This window comes from Protomyctophum bolini, assembly GCF_963924005.1.
Source record: "Protomyctophum bolini genome assembly, chromosome: 22".
Lineage (NCBI taxonomy): Eukaryota > Metazoa > Chordata > Actinopteri > Myctophiformes > Myctophidae > Protomyctophum > Protomyctophum bolini.
In genome coordinates, this window is record NC_137883.1 from 27,919,137 (window position 1) to 27,932,234 (window position 13,098).

Below are 13,098 nucleotides of genomic sequence, written 5' to 3' on the forward strand. Positions count from 1 at the left end.
CTACTGTTGGTCACTGGGAGCTGACCAGTACAACCACAGTCTGCTACTGTTGGTCACTGGGAGCTGACCAGTACAACCACAGTCTGCTACTGTTGGTCACTGGGAGCTGACCAGTACAATGTTTCTGCCCAAGCGCAATGATTGTGTTACGGTGTTAAGCGCGATACATGATCCTCTCGCCATTTTTGGAAACGGAGGTGAGATAGCTCCAAATTCAACGATCCTTTTCAATTATTCAACACTTAAGTTCAAACACATCTACTTTGTGTCGCGCTGCGAGCTCTTACATCTGCTATTTCTGAACAGCCAACGCGAAAATAAACAAAAATTACGCAGATGCTTTCCCGGTTTTAGCACGTGGTTCAGATCAGATGGGTGGTCCGCTTTTTTGGGGAGATTTATAAGTGGGTCCTGATCCAGAAAAGGTGGAGAACCACTCGTCGGAGGTAGTCCTCGACAGGAGGAGACAGTAGTCCCAGTGTGCTTTAAGGGTCTTAATTGAACCGGCATGACTCTGTTTATGGTGCCTTGCTTCAGCTCATTTAACACACTGACACCGCATTGGTTGGTGGTGGACAAAGTACTCAACCCCGGTACTTCAGTCACAGTGTAGATAACCCTTTATTTAACACACTGACACCGCATTGGTTGGTGGTGGACAAAGTACTCAACCCCGGTACTTCAGTCACAGTGTAGATACAACCCTTTTAAATGTTGCTCAAATGCAAGTGGAAGTGAAAGTACTGGAGTTAAAAAAACGAAAGTACAAATTATAAAGTACATTTTTACTTCTTTTTTTTTTAATACTGTTTTTATTAGGCATTTTTTGTATGACATCAGAATATTATCGACAAAGATGAGTAGTTCAGTTAAATAAAAGGAAAAAAATAACAGGCAATGTAAATGTTCCACGTACCATAGTATAATAAAAAAGACATAAATGTGATAAACATGAAAAGTTAAACAATGAGTTTACAGACAAACAAAACAGACAACAGGACAGACACTCTTGCTCTCAAACTTGTAAATTAAGTAAATTACAGACATTATTTTTTAAATGATAAAAAATTAAAAAAAGAAAAAAACACTCTGTTCCTTTTTTTCCCCTTTTTTTTCCTCTTTCCAATTTTCTATTGTGCTATCTATTGTGTAGGAGGGGTTAGCGTGCACCTATTGAAATATTCAATGAAGGGTTGCCATGTCTGGTAGAATCTATCTTCACTCCCTCTCAATTCAAATTTAATCTTTTCCAATTGTAAGTATAGTGCATAACAGTGTGAGTCGGAACCTGTGCTTGTTTCCAATTCAGTCTGCGAGCCAGTAGAGTCACATATTTTACCATGTTATATTGGAAAGTAGACAATTTGACCCCAGGCCCCCCGACTCCCATAACTGCTGTCAGTGGAATACATTTTTACTTTTAATATCAACTTGAGTATGATGCAAGTCGAGCACGATGCAAGTTGTGAATGTGTGACAGAGATTCTGCGCATTTCATATTCAAACTATTTTCCAAACATTTAAAAAAATGATATGAATTATTATAGTGAACTATTTTCACTATATTTGAAATAGGGCTGACGTTCACGACGCACCATTTCCCTTCCTAGAAATGTAGTGGTGTCGACTCGAAGATACAATATGTGTCTTTGAAATGTAGTGGTGACGAAGGTACAATATGTGTCTTTGAAATGTAGTGGTGACGAAGGTACAATATGTGTCTTTGAAATGTAGTGGTGACGAAGGTACAATATGTGTCTTTGAAATGTAGTGGTGACGAAGGTACAATATGTGTCTTTGAAATGTAGTGGTGACGAAGGTACAATATGTGTCTTTGAAATGTAGTGGTGACGAAGGTACAATATGTGTCTTTGAAATGTAGTGGTGACGAAGGTACAATATGTGTCTTTGAAATGTAGTGGTGACGAAGGTACAATATGTGTCTTTGAAATGTAGTGGTGACGAAGGTACAATATGTGTCTTTGAAATGTAGTGGTGACGAAGGTACAATATGTGTCTTTGAAATGTAGTGGTGACGAAGGTACAATATGTGTCTTTGAAATGTAGTGGTGACGAAGGTACAATATGTGTCTTTGAAATGTAGTGGTGACGAAGGTACAATATGTGTCTTTGAAATGTACTGGTGTCGAAGGTACAATATGTGTCTTTGAAATGTAGTGGAGTGAAAGTCAAGTCACGTGTACATATATTTAAAAAAAATACTCAGGTAAAGTAGTACAGATACTCTGATAAAATAAATGTGAGTGTACAGTACTCCAGTAAATGTCCTTGGTTGCTGTGTCCACCACTGGGTGTACTGTAGAAGATGGAGTGTACATACTGTACGCATATCCTCATAACGTTAATTCAACTGTGAGTGTACATAATAATGCATGTAATCAAATGTGAAGACTCTGGGCTTTAGGCCTATGTCACAATTATTACGGTTTGGAATGGGGGTAAGTCCCTGCGACATACTAGCGTCATGTCCAGGGGGTGTACTTGTACGTACATCAAGCTGCCTACAGAAACAGGAGATAGGCTCCTGCCCTATGGGCCTCATGGCTCGGCAAGGCTACTTACACCATAGGGTCACCATGCAACTCCTTGCGACAATTTGCAACCATTATTCCCAATGGCATGTTGCAAGGAGTTGCAGTGGTGTGGTTTGGGTCTTAGAGTCATTGTAGCTTCGTTTTCATTTCGTTTCCATTTAGTTTTCGTCGGTGGAAAAAGGTAGTCGACGAACATGTTTTTGTCGTAGTATTGTAGTCGACGAAATCAACACCGGACAGCCCTAGTTGGCATTTTCTGAAAAGTATAAGGTTTTGTGTGGGACATACAAGGTTTCCACCTGACCTGACAGAGAAGCTATTCATAAGACCCTCCAGGCCGGGTTACTGTAGTGTGTGCATAGACCACAGACGGTGGATTTGTGAGCTTGTCTAGTCAGGTTTTTCTGTTTTTATGATCGGTGCTTCATGCTGCTATCACACACGCACGCACACACACACACACACAGGGTGCAGCACGAGCACACACACACATGAGCGCACGCGTGCACGTGCAGATGACAGAGGTTCCCTCTGTTCACATCCTCCCGTCAAATTGATAGCAGCAATTATAACTCTATGACCAGCTGACACTGTTAAAGCTGTGCGTGTGTGTGTGTGTGTGTGTGTGTGTGTGTGTGTGTGTGTGTGTACACAGCCATTAAAGCTATACCACCATTAATATTTAAGTGATTTTTCCAGTTTGCTGGGAATTGCCGTCCTGAAGCGTTTGTGTTCTTGTTGTCAGGCCTGTTTACCTGATTGACTTCGGCCTGGTTTGCTGTTTGACAGTCATTTTGAAAATAGAGCCTGACTCGTTGTAAGTCGACTATTTCATATACCTACTATATCGCCCCAATACCCAATCAAATCGTTGATGCAGCGTAGTTTAGCTGATTTTAAAAATATAAACGTGAGTATACATTCCAGAGACTATACCTTTGTTGTCCCACCCGGAAATTCTATTTTATTGGGTAGGCCCTAAAATTACGATCGTGGGGACTTATTTTGGGTCCTTTGTGGTACTTTGTGGCCTTGTGGTTTCCTGCCAGATGACTACAAATCACTACAAATCATTGACTACAACGTGATGTATTTTACCATCCGCTCCGAGGTGGAAAGCAGGGCTTTCACTTCTAGTGATTTTTACTAGTTGACTAGTTGCCTAGTTTACTAGTGGACTAGTGGACTAGTTTTTTAACTATCTATTATGTTTTAATAATCTTTGTACATTTAAAAACTGTGTACCTCGGTGACTATAACTATAATCTAGCTGATCTTGGGGCCTACAAAAACGCGGGGGAAAACCCTTTTTTTTTTAACTTATCAAGTGGATTTACTAGTCGACTAGTTGAATTATTCAACTAGTGGATTTACTAGTCGACTAGTTGAATTATTCAACTAGTGGATTTACTAGTCGCTTACTAGTTGCTTAAAGCCCTAGGTTAGGGAGAAAGAGACATGCAGCAAAGGTCGTCAGGAACGGGACGTGAACTCACACCGCGCCGTCAGGCCAGATCCTATATGTGGCATGCGCCTGGACCGCTAGGCTAGCAGGCGCCCCATTAGCACACGCCGGGTAGGGTCGGGTTTGGGCAGACTCTGAGTTAATTGAAATGGTACACATTGGTTTAAATGGTACGAAATGGATGGAATGAGAAGGAATAGACCAGAACAGAGGACAGAACATGTGTGCGCATGTGGCCGCATGCATGCACGTGCACATATTTTTATTTAACCTTTATTTAACCAGAAAAAAGTTAAAAACACATTGAGACTGCGTCTCTTTTACAAGTGGGAACTGGCCAAGAGGCAGAAATTAAATTACACTTCAATACTACATCATAAATGCCACATTTTGGAACGGCAAATACAAATCCATAATACACCTCAAAGTACCTATTATATGGAATAAATACAACAAAGCACCAAAGTCCTGATCTTTTAGTATAGCAGGGTGCGCCGTGTGCGTACGTGCGGTCGTTCAGTTGTGTCAGTGAAAGTCACGTGTATCAATTCTCTTGGTCACTTTGTGTTGTTGTCCAATGACCTTTCACGTTCCACTCTGGGTGTAGGTCACCACGCACACATCACGTGTGTCAAATTCAATTTGTAAGTTAATAAAACATCAGAAGGAATTGAGAGCGAGACAGAGACACAGAGAGAAGGCAGAGAGAGAGCAGAAGGAACAGTAAACATGTTAGCAAAGAGCAAAGTGTCCTTGTTGTCTGCTGTGTCCTGAGATGTGTCGTGATTTGAATGAGTGTAATGGATATGACTTAGACTTAGTTCCTCCCGTTCCTATTGGAACATTGGGCGACAAGTCCCCTCCATTTGCTCCGGTCTCTGGCGACCCTTCTTGCTCCGTGCCAGCTGACACCCATCTCGCTTTAGGTCTTCCATGGCTGTCTGTCTCCATGTCTTCTTTGGCCTCCCTCTCTTCCTCTTTCCACCTTCTGGCATCCAGTCTCACAGGCGTAGGTCGCTGTTGGGATGACCACTGACATGTAAATGGTGGATATGAGGGAACTGTTAAGTCTGTTGGGATGACCACTGACATGTAAATGGTGGATATGAGGGAACTGTTAAGTCTGAACACAGAGACTCTGTCTCTGACATGCACGGTACAGTAGGAAATTGGTATAAAGGGTACATGGTTGAGTATATATTAAACAGAGGAAAAGAACAGTTCATTAGTTGGAAGAAACACACCAAGTTTAAGGGATTTATTGACAATAAATGAATGAATTAATGAATTAATGAAATGGGGTGTGTAGGTTCCAGGTTGGTTGTATGGCATTGTATGGCATGGAGTTTTGTTTTAATCGTTTGTTCCACTTTAGCGATGTGAATGTAGGATTTCTAGTGCCGATAAAGCTCCTTTGAGGGGAGCAGGGAAAGGAGCTACTATGGAGGTCAAAACTAAATAACGCAGTTTCAAACATTGGCTTAACAAAAATGAAAACAAATTGGACAAATTAAAAAAGCAAGAGACTTTTGCCTACCCTATTTGAAAAGTAACAAAAGTTTCAAAACCAAACAAAATAACACAGTTTCATACATTGATTTACACAGAACTGAAAAATCTACAAACTGCAATGACCAGTCTTAACATCGACGCCAAAAACAGATCACCACACCCGGTTTTACTGACTTGAAAACGTTCAGCTCTGCCAATCAGGTGGTCATAAACGTTCAGCTCTGCCAATCAGGTGGTCATCTGCTTTCCGGACAGCATTTCATCTACAAACGAGGTCGGCTGTTCAAAGAGGTTGAGATGTTTGTTGAAAGTTTTTTGTTTTCGAGCTTCCCTGAAAAGTGTCATTTTATTTCAGATTATTTGCGTTGGCTTTTCAAAAATAGCAGGTATACAAACCCACAGCGTGTCATTTGGTACTGCGCTGCGAGCTTGTACATCTGCTATTATTATTTTTCACTGCGAAAGTGTGAGAACTACTGATTTAGAAGGTGTTTGTAGAATCTTCAGATCCAATAATGAATGAGCTGCAGAAGTCGATGACACCAGTGTTGTAGTGCTACTTTTAGAACGCCCCATAAGACACGCGTGAGCACACATGCACGCGCATTTGCATCATGCACGTGCGCTACGTGCGCATACACACTGTTAAAACATGCAGACGTGTATATATAGCCTATTTAGAATGCTTAATCGTACCCATCGTACCCAAGTAAAAAAACAATATTTTTGCCAAAAAGAATAATTGTAGACGTGAGAGAAGTCTACACCCCTGCATGACAACACATCTAGTAAAGTGACAGCACCATGGGAGACGTTTATTAGCAGCACACATCGGAACGCAACGCTACGTTCGCTGCACTAATTCCAGGTGAAGCAAGGCTTTGTATGCCACAGTGCAGTTAACCCTTTAGACCTGCCTTCTAAAACCTAGCCTAATAAGGTCTCTGAGAACCTTCAAATGCAGTGTGTGTGTGTGTGTGTGTGTGTGTGTGTGTGAGGTACAGTGGTGGAAAGTAACTAAGTGCTTTTACTTAAGAAGAACTTTTGAGGTATTTGTACTTTACTTGAGTATTTATAATTTCCAGTACTTTTACTAATCCACTACATCTCTGAGCCAAAATGTTTACTTTTACTCCACTACAATTATTTGAAAACTTTAGTTACTTTGGAGACTTTCATTTTGATTAGAAAACATACATTAACCACTTCAACCCTATACATTTCGGCCATTTAAAAAAATAGCCGATTTACAAGCTCTCCATGCTTGTAGATCATGGAGAGCGACGCGTTGTCTATGATCTATTGAAAATAGATTTTCTACACATTTTGAACTTGTGAAATGGGACATTCTGCAATATGAATACTTTTATATTTTACATTTTGATGCCGATACTGTTGTACTTTTACTCAAGTACATTTTCAATTCCGTACTTTTACTTGTAACAAAGTAGTTCTAAATTGCAGTATTGGTACTTTTACTTAAGTAAAAAAATCTTTTTCCACCACTGGTGAGGCGGAGGGGCGGCGGTGGCTCAGGGGTAGAGTGCCTCGATGGGAACCGCAAGGTTGCCAGTTCGAACCCGGGCTCCCCCAGAGTTACTGTCGAAGTGTCCTTGAGCAAGACACTGAACCCCTAATTGCTCCCGATGTGCTAGTTGGTGCCTTGCATGGTTTCCGCTGCCATCGGTGTGTGAATGGGTGAATGTAATGCACAATCTATGTAAAGCGCCTTGGATAAAGGCGCTATATAAATGCACCATTTACCATTTACGCATAAGACTGTGTGATGTTTGTACCTGGAGGTATAAGGCTGTGTGATGTTTGTACCTGGGGGTATAAGGCTGTGTGATGTTTGTACCTGGGGGTATAAGGCTGTGTGATGTTTGTACCTGGGGGTATAAGGCTGTGTGATGTTTGTACCTGGGGGTATAAGGCTGTGTGATGTTTGTACCTGGGGGTATAAGGCTGTGTGATGTTTGTACCTGGGGGTATAAGGCTGTGTGATGTTTGTACCTGGGGGTATAAGGCTGTGTGATGTTTGTACCTGGGGGTATAAGGCTGTGTGATGTTTGTACCTGGGGGTATAAGGCTGTGTGATGTTTGTACCTGGGGGTATAAGGCTGTGTGATGTTTGTACCTGGAGGCATAAGGCTGTACATGATGTGCAAAAAATATATTCATTAATGATGTCATACTTTAGTTGGCAGCCACCGTGCCAACAGTGTTTACCTACAGTTCTGTTTCCTTGGTTACTTACTTCCTGTTTTACTGCTACTGTGCACAGGCACGCATGCACTGACACACACACACACACACACACACACACACACACACACACACACACACACACACACACACACACACACACACACACACACACACACACACACACACACAAACACTTCCCCCAGCATCACCTACAGCAGTACTCTGCACTTACTAACTGAATCAACTGATAAGGCTTTGTGTGAATGTTGATGTGCATGCGTCTGTGTGCGCGTGTGTGTTGAGCTAGCTGGGTTGTAGATCAGCCCCACCCGCTCCTTACACACACACACACACACACAGAGAGAGAGAGAGAGAGAGAGAGAGAGAGAGAGCATCTAGACAAGTACAGAAAGGGCTAAACGTATAGCAGTCATCAGACAGAGGTATGCACTTACAGTAAACAATTAGTTATTGAATGTGTCACCAGACAGACAGACAGACAGACAGACAGTATACACACATATATTTATTAAATGTATTACGGTTTGTTTGCTGGTTAACTGAGGAAGCTTAACCAGTCAGCTGAACACACAGCAGCCAATCAAATCAGTTTGTCAGCTTAGTCAGTGAGGGGTGTGGCTTAATGCATATCTCCTGTTGCTTAGTCCATCAAGTCAGTCAGCCAGCCTGTCAGTCATTCAGTCAGTCAGCCAGCCAGCCAGCCAGTCAGTCAGCCAGCCTGTCAGCCAGACAGCCAGCCAGCCAGTCAGTCAGTCAGCCAGCCAGTCATTCAGTCAGTCAGCCAGACAGCCAGCCAGTCAGGGGACTCACCATTATCCAGTCATCAAAGTAGCCTGTTGGTGGACCAAGCAGCCAGTCCAGCAGTTGAAGAGGGGAGTGGCTTGTGTACGTGTGCGTGAGTGAGACTGTGTGTGTGCGCGTGTGCATGCATGTGTGTGTGTGTGTGTGTATGTGTGTTGAATGGTAGTCAGTCAGGGCAGTGTGGATGCAGTGCTGCTAGTCAGCTGTTCTCTGTCTCGCTGCAAGGGGACCTGTTGAATCTCTCTGGATCGTACCGTACTGCTGGGTTAACAACGTCGGAGCAGACATTAGCAGGTAAGAACGGCGACAGCAAGCGCGTTGATAGTCGATGCAAACTTGTTCATTTTGCCTGTGCATTGTGCAAACATACTTAACCAGTATGACTTGTTCTTGGACAAGTTCTGATCCGGCACATCATAGGAATGCAAATAGCGTTAGGTAGTCAATTAGGGCCGTCTAGTAGGAGAGCAGATAACTGTTGAAGGAAATAAGGATAACTTTGTTATTCAGCGGGCTGAATGGTTCCGTCTCGGTCCTGGCCAGTTTGAGTGTTTGCTTTGATGAGAAACATCTTAGAGGTAATTGATGAGTCCTCAAACATGTGACCGACTTGAGGGTACAGTAGCTTTGTGTATGATGGGGACTGTCGATAGATAGAGAGAGAGAGAGAGACAGTGAGAGAGCTTTACTTGGCCCTTTTTCCCCTCTACGCCAAATCTCTTCAACAAATGTTCGCCTATCATGACATGCCCAGAATCGGGAGATTCGGGACGCTAGGCATGCGATAATGAAGGCTCAAACATCTGTGAAAAAGGAATGTGATCACACCCATCTCTACAAGTTGATAACTGTTTCGCTGTATCACACTTGGCTGCCTCGTTCGGGGGGCTTGTGATCTCTTTAACTCTGTTTTATACACTCTTGCGTTGCATGCTAAATTTAGTTGTGCTTTTCTTTCATGTTCCAGTCCCATGATCACATTTATTGGCACTCCCAGTCCCCTTAGTATTGCGTGTTTTCTTGCACTGACATACAAAAGGACTCAGTGTAGCTAGGAGAGACGGACAGTAGGGAAGCTGAGAAGGAGGCTATGTAGGAGAGACAGAGAGTAGGAAAGCTGAGAGGGAGACAGCGTAGGAGAGACGGACAGTTTACTAAGCTGAGAGGGAGACGGTGTAGGAGAGACAGACAGTAGGAAAGCTGAGAGGGAGACAGCGTAGGAGAGACAGATAGTAGGAAAGCTGAGAGGGAGACAGCTTAGGAGAGACTGACAGTAGGAAAGCTGAGAGGGAGACAGCGTAGGAGAGACAGATAGTAGGAAAGCTGAGAGGGAGACAGCGTAGGAGAGACAGACAGTAGGAAAGCTGAGAGGGAGATAGCGTAGGAGAGACAGACAGTAGGACAGATGCTAGGGAGACAGCGTAGGAGAAACTGATAGCCTGAGACAGTGTAGGAGTAGAAGGGGCATAAAGTAGGAAAGCTGAGAAGGAAACACCCCTTAGCTTTCCTACTGTGTGTCTCTCCTATGCTGTCTCCCTCTCAGATTTGGTATTGTCTGTCTCTCCTACACTGTCTCCCTCTCAGCGCTCCTACCGTCTGACTCTCCTATGCTGTCACACACTCTGCATTCTAACGGTGAGAGGGAACCACCTGGGATGATTCCAGTCTGGTTCCAGTGACTAGTGTCATTGTCAGGCTTCTCTGTGGGCACTCATTGTAAAGGCTGATTTGCACAGAATGTATATTGTATAACTAGGTTTTATATTTAATTATGTATAAAGCCAAGTATGTTGAGTATGTAGAATTGACTGGGGTTAACTAGTGCAATGGACTGGCTAATGGTGGAAGTGCAGGGCCACTCATGGTTTCGTAACATTTTCTCAATGAATACTCGAAACTCTAAGTACTACTACCTTCTGTGGTAAGGTCACTGGCATGTGTGGAAACGTTTTCATTATCTTGGTTCACTGAAGCGTAAAGTAAACAGTGAAATAGGTTGGTCTAGTTCACGACAGGGAGGGGCCAAGTCGTTTCAGCTGGGGACACGATTGTGGCGGTGAAGTACTTATCTACAGTAGCTCTGCAATCAGGGACAACAGGTGAATGCACTTAACTACCAAGGAGGACACGGTGAAATACTCTGTGTACACTTGTAACCAAATGGACGCTTATGGCCCGTTGTATACTTTAGCATTTACGCCCTCCTCCAGCCAATCAGAAACGAGACATTGTGAGGCCATTGTAAATACTATGTTGAAAGCTATGGCCGTGTTAAATTAACTTCAGCTAAATGGTTTGTTTAAATAGTGAAAACGGGTTTGACACGGTTGTGTCTGTGTTGTTGTTCAACACAGGCAAAGACACAGAATCTACAATATTTGCTTGGAAGTTAATCCTCTGGAAACATAAACAAGTTGTAATTATGTGGTATTTTATGGATACAAAAATATTCAAAGTTAATTCAGCTTTAGCAGAATTCAGTTAATTTTTGTGTAAAAAGTACACAAACAAAAAGAAAAAAAAACAAACAAAACAACCCCAATGGACAACACCCCTTCACATTCTGTTGATTATATCATCTGTAATGTATTACCAATTACAAATTGTTAATGCAATTCAGCCCCATCTCAAAATATTTATTTCCCAGAAGCAAAGATTTGAGTAAAAAAAAAAGAAGCTTGCTTTTTATATTATTCAGTATAGTTTATACATTTTAAAACTTGAAATGAGACATTCTGCATAATGAGTACTTTTTTACTTTTGGTACTTTAAGTACATTTTTATACCAATACGTACTTTTGCGCTTTTCACTCAAGTACATTTTGATGTAGCCGAGTACTTCTACATCGCAGTATTGATGGATACTCTTACTTTTTGGTGTTAGCATTGTTATGCTTTAGCTATTGAAAAATAGCAGATCTACAAGCTCATAGCGCGCCACCGAGTGGCGCGCTACAAGCTTGTAGGTCTGCTATTTTTTTTTAATCGAAGAACGACTGACACAAACAGCTTTTTCAGAAAACTGTGAGGATTTATAAGACTTTTTTTTTTTAATTTCGAGTACTTTGTACCACCACTGCACCTGACCAGTGACCACACCCCTTTATCCAGATTACAATGACAGTTTAGACATTGTTCTTATCCAGAGAGACGTACCCTGAGATTTCCGTACTAATGCTGCAATCTGTTAACTGTTAATGTAATTGTGAACAGAGTACAAATGGAACTAAGTGGACCTGTAAGCAGGCATGCTAGAGGGCTTCTAGGTTAAACACAGGTCATGATAAACGAAGTCCACACCCACAACACCAGAGGGAGTGCAACAAGCCAGATTCGGCACAAACAAGGGACTAAATTATTTTCGCTCCTATGCCACCAAAATGTGGAACGCCCTACCAACAGTCATTAAGACATGTGAATCCCTTGACTCCTTCAAAACCGCTCTCAAAGGGCACCTACGGATGGCTGCAATTCGAAACTGGCCCCTGTAAAATCACACCCCTAGTTGCCAACATCTATCCTCAGTAACCTTTCAGTCTGCTGTCTGTACAGATGTCTGCTGCTGAGAGATGAGATGAGCAGGGTAGGAGATACCTGGGGGGGGGACACAGAACATAGAACTAGAACATATAGATGGATATCCAGTCCACGTCTAAGCCCGTTGTACAATACATAGAGAAAATAGCACATCTACAATCTCACAAAGCGTTGACATCAAAAGGATATCAATGGGGAGGGAATTCAAAAGCGTGGATATATAGATAAATAGCCAATATGCAAGCTTATGACGTGTTGTAGAAATAGACATAGTCAGAAAGTGACAGTGAGCATACTGTAAATCAGCAATTTTGTGGAGTATGGTGATTTGGTGTAGAGGGGAACAAAGGATAGGGAAACTAAACTAAATGTTTTTTTGATACAATCTTTCACTGTATTGTGTCTCGCAGCAACCATTCCACGTAAATAAATTGTGGCGAGTGCCTGCCCCCCAACACAGGCACCTTAATGTAAAGCAGTGGATCCCAAAGTAGGGTCCGGGGACCCCCAGGGGTCCTTGAGGGAGTTCCAGTGGTCTCCACCTAAATGATAGTTAGGAACCAAATGGAACCTTATGGGTCTGTAACTCAGAGAGTGTACAAATGGAACCAAACGGACACTAACGGGTCCATTTCGTTACAATTGTACACTCTCAGTTAAATTAACATTGATTTTACGATATAAATTGGGATCCCAGAGATATAAAATGCCATTAAATAGGGGTCCGTAGCCTAATTCAGGTCCAACTGGGGGTGCTTGAAATGAAAATGGTTGAGAATCACTGCTAGAACCGTTATACAAATCTTCTCTTATGGGGGTCCCTGGCATAATGTTTTCAAATGTGGGTCCGCAGGCTAATAAATGTCCATTTTAGTGGTCCTTGACATGAACAGGTTTGGGAACCACTGACGTAAAGGACATTCTGGTAATCTCAGTTCTATGACAACGGAGCTACCAGAGGTGTCGCCAAAGACACTACTGCAATGAATGTTACACGGA

The 13,098-nt window shown here is 42.4% G+C and overlaps 1 protein-coding gene across 3 annotated transcripts in view; it reads left to right on the forward strand.

Moving 5' to 3' along the window:
• rab27b (RAB27B, member RAS oncogene family) overlaps nt 1-13,098 on the forward strand; it is a 46,180-nt gene that overhangs the window by 13,183 nt on the left and 19,899 nt on the right. Inside the window, exon 1 of one of the 3 annotated variants that reach the window (XM_080756336.1) lies at nt 8,694-8,856. The exons of the other annotated variants lie outside the window; for them this stretch is intronic. The gene's annotated coding sequence lies outside the window, so the exon portion shown is untranslated. Of the gene's footprint in view, nt 1-8,693; nt 8,857-13,098 lie in introns of those variants that run through there. 3 annotated transcript variants of the gene reach the window in all.